This window comes from Lutra lutra, chromosome 8 (genome assembly GCF_902655055.1).
Source record: "Lutra lutra chromosome 8, mLutLut1.2, whole genome shotgun sequence".
Lineage (NCBI taxonomy): Eukaryota > Metazoa > Chordata > Mammalia > Carnivora > Mustelidae > Lutra > Lutra lutra.
This window is the reverse complement of record NC_062285.1, coordinates 134,565,584-134,569,540: the sequence shown is the minus strand read 5'-3', so window position 1 is coordinate 134,569,540 and position 3,957 is coordinate 134,565,584.

Below are 3,957 nucleotides of genomic sequence, written 5' to 3'. Positions count from 1 at the left end.
CCCCAAGCCTCATTCTGCTCCCCTCTCCGAGACCTGGGTCAGCCACTCCTCCCAGAGGTCCCTCCAGACCTCAGATGAATCAGCCTTCCACTCCGCTCCCCCAGTGGTGACGTCACTCTGACCGATGGAATAGTTAGTTGGATGGGTCTGTAGCTCCACCTCTCCCCTCCCCCTCCCCCGAGGGAAGTAGCAGGATCTTAGTCACCTCTGTCACCCTCAGCCCTTGGAGGTTGGAAAGAGCAGGGTCTTGGGAGTTCTAGCACCCAGGCTGGAATCCTGGCTTTCCCCACTCCCTCAGCTGTGGGATCTTGTGGCTCCCTGAACTTCAGTTTCCATGCCTTAAAAATAGGGATACTTCCCAAGTAATGTATAGAATTGTTGACCCGTTGTGCGCCTGAAACCAATATAACACCGCATGTTAATTATTCTCCAATTAAAAAAATAGGGATAATTCTAGCTTTACGAAGTGGCTGAGAGGATTAAGATATAATGTGCCTGACCTTGAAGTCATCACCCACAAATTCTAACTCTGGTTACCTGGTAACCTGGTATTTAAACATGAGGCAAAATGGATTGAAAACATTTTGTACCGGCTTCTCACGTGGGCCTTTTGAGGAAATTATGGAGGAGAGAAGCCCACTTGGGGCTTCCCACCTCCTAAAGGACATACCAAGCCCCAGCCCAGAATGCCATTATGACCCCAACCGGGCCAGCCTCCCACCTTAGATCTGTTCAAGGCGTGAAGGCACATTCTTGGCCCAGAATGTGGACTCTCCCCGGCCACCTAGGAAGTGGCTGCCATGGGCCAAGTGGCCCAGTGAGCCCTCCTGGCCTCTCACCCGCCTGTCTCTGGAGCGAAAGCCACTCCAGGAAAGGAAGGTTTCTTTTACTAAATCAGAGACTCAGCCTCAGGACCCACCTTGGCCTTCAAAGACCATCAGGGCTCTTAAAACCCAAGAGGGATTATACCTCTGTCCTCAACAGCCTAAGGGGCTCCCTTCAGGTCCCTGAAGATAGCTCCTGATCAGACCTTGATCCCATTGCCATAATAATAACTTAACCGGCACAGCCCTCTGCGTCCCCATTAGCGGGCTTTATAAAAGGGAAGGGAGGGGAGGGGAAGGGGGGGAAGGGAAGGAACAGGGAGTTGGGACTGTGTTTACAGGTGGGGTGAGGTCAGAAGCCACAGAGGGCTAGGCAAGTCAAGTCGCTGGCCCCAAATCCTACCATAATTTCAGGATTAGGACTGAGGGGTCTGGGCCCTTAATTCAGTGTTTTTCTTTATTTTTTTTTAACTACCAATTAAGGGATCACATTCTCATCAAACATTGAAAAATAAAAGCTAGGGGTGCCTGGGTGGCTCAGTGGGTTAAGCCTCTGCCTTGGGCTCAGGTCAAGATCTCAGAGTCCTGGGATGGAGCCCCACAACAGGCTTTCTGCTCAGCAGGGAGCCTGCTTCCTCCTCTCTCTCTGCCTGCCTCTCTGCCTACTTGTGATCTCTGTCTGTCACATAAATTTTAAAAAGTCTTAAAAAAAAAAAAAAAAAACCCACCCATCCCGCCAGAAAGCACATTGAATGCAAGCTGGTGAGAGATGTCCTTGCAGGCAGAGGTGGAATCTTTTCTGATTGAATCCAGGGTAACAGCTGCAGGGGGCCCAGTAGTAGGGCCAGACTAGTCTGGTGAGTGAACAGGATAAAGGGCAAGGGGAAGGAAGGTGTCCAAGGGAGCTCCCGGGCTCCTTTGGGAAAGAGAGCCTTGCTTTCTCCACTGGCCTTTCTTCTGCCAAGCTGTCTTGCAGGAGGCGGAGGTAAAGACTGGGTGGAAAACCACCACCGACTGGGATAGGAGAAACTAACAGAGGAGGAACACTGGTGGGAATGAAAGAGTGAGGGACTGACCAGGACCTAAGGTTTACGTTTGCCTTCCCAGGCAGATCTCAAGGTCAGTTTCAGAAAGACAAAAGGAAAAGGGGTTGGGGATCAGGGGGAAAGACTCCTGATCTTTGGTGATTGAGTTTGAGCCCCATGTTGGACAGAGAGATTTAAAAAAAAAAAAAAAAAAAAAGGAAAAAAGGAGAAGGACTGCCCTAGAAGGGACCACGAGGCACCTCTGGCTGCTGAGTTTATCTGATTCTGCACCTGCTCAGAGGCCGGTGGATAGAGGCCTGTGGACTGCTTCTGTCTCAGAGCCAGAGAGCTCCATGTATGTATGTGCGTTCCCCGGGGTGGGACGGGAGACCTGGCTGGCCCCATTTCACCCCCCAACCCCTCTCCACCTCAGACTTGCTAGAAGATCCTGGACAAAGATGTCATCTGCCCAAGTTCAACATCAACATCTGTAAAAGGTGGAGGATTCCATCTTCCAAAAAATACTATCCCAGGGGCCCTGAGATGCACATACAAATATGGTCTTTGTTTGCTAGCAGCAAAGCACTGGAAACATCTTAAACATTCATTAGTAAGGGACTGGGTAATTACGTTCCAGCACCAGCTACATGACAGAAACCACACAACTGGTAAAAAGAATGTCCTGGAAATACATCCTCGAAAGAAATGAAAAAACCAAGCTGCAGAGTAATAGGTATAAAAGGATCTCATTTTTGCAAACCAAAATTCATATGCATGTGATAGATACTTCATATCGTATATATTTACGTATCGAAACATTGACATGAGCATACCTATGGAATTTGTCAACATCAGGAAGAGAGGGTACCAGCCCAAATGCTGGGGGTATTAACTCGGAGTGAGACTGGGGGTATGGCAGACTCACTTTTTATAAGTCATTATGGTTTGAATTTATGACAACCGCCGGTATAACTTTAAAATAACAGCTCTGAGATAGAATTCACATACCATAAAATCCACTCTCTTCAACTGTACAGTTCAGCGGATTTTAATACATTCACAGAGTTGTGCAATTATCACCACTATTTAGAACATTTTTTTTGAAAGTTTTTTTAATTTGTTTGACAGTGAGAGAGAGCACAAGTAGGCAGAGCAGCAGGCAGAGAGAGAGGGAGAAGCAGGCTCTCCACTGAGAGGGGAACCTGACATGGGGCTCGATCCCAGGATCCTGAGATCATGACCTGAGCCAAAAGCAGGTGCTTAACTGATTGAGCCACCCAGGTGCCCCTATTTAGAACATTTTCATCATGCCCCAAAGTCTGTACCGCCTGGCACTCGACCTCCATTTTACTTTCTGGGCGTTTGGCTGCACTGAGTACCTCTTATAAGTGGGTCATACGACATGGGTTAATTTTTAAACTTCTATTCTGGTCACAGTATTAACCAATCACTTGAAAAAACTCACTTTAACTTTCTCATACCAACACAACATTGTTTGCCATGGGATCAACCCTGCCAGAGGAAAATCGGGCTCGGATTTTAAAGCAAAACAGGCCCCACGTGAGCAAGACGAAATTTGTCCACCGGGCCACAGGGCAGATCACAGGAGAGATGAGAGATCTGGGTAGGTCAGATGGAGCAAGTCAACCTTTAGAGTTGAACAACTAAAATAACACAAGGGAGTGGGGCGATGGAACCGGGCCATCCCTCCCTGAGCATGGAGCCTCAGCCCCCGTGCAGTTCTCACTCTACAATTTCCTTCTTCTAAGCTTTTCTGCCAGATCCTATGATTCTCCAAGTTCCATGTAGGTCTGTCGGCTGTGCTTTTCTGTCCAGGCTGTGCCCCCAGGAATCAGGGCCCTGCCCAGGCCCTTGGCTCCGAGCTGCTCCCTGGGGGCAGCCTGGCAGGGCTGGTGGACAATGAGAGCATTGTGGGACCTCAGAGCTGGGGCTTGGGAGCAGCAGGAGGCGTGTGGGAGGCTCCGGTGGCAGAAGTGGCAGCTGCTTCCCTGCTCTTCATCCCCACTGGGCCAGAAGCCCGCCCTGAGCAAGCCGGGACAGCATCCTGAGCCCTGACCCCGACTTGCCAGGGTGAGCACGGTCCCCTG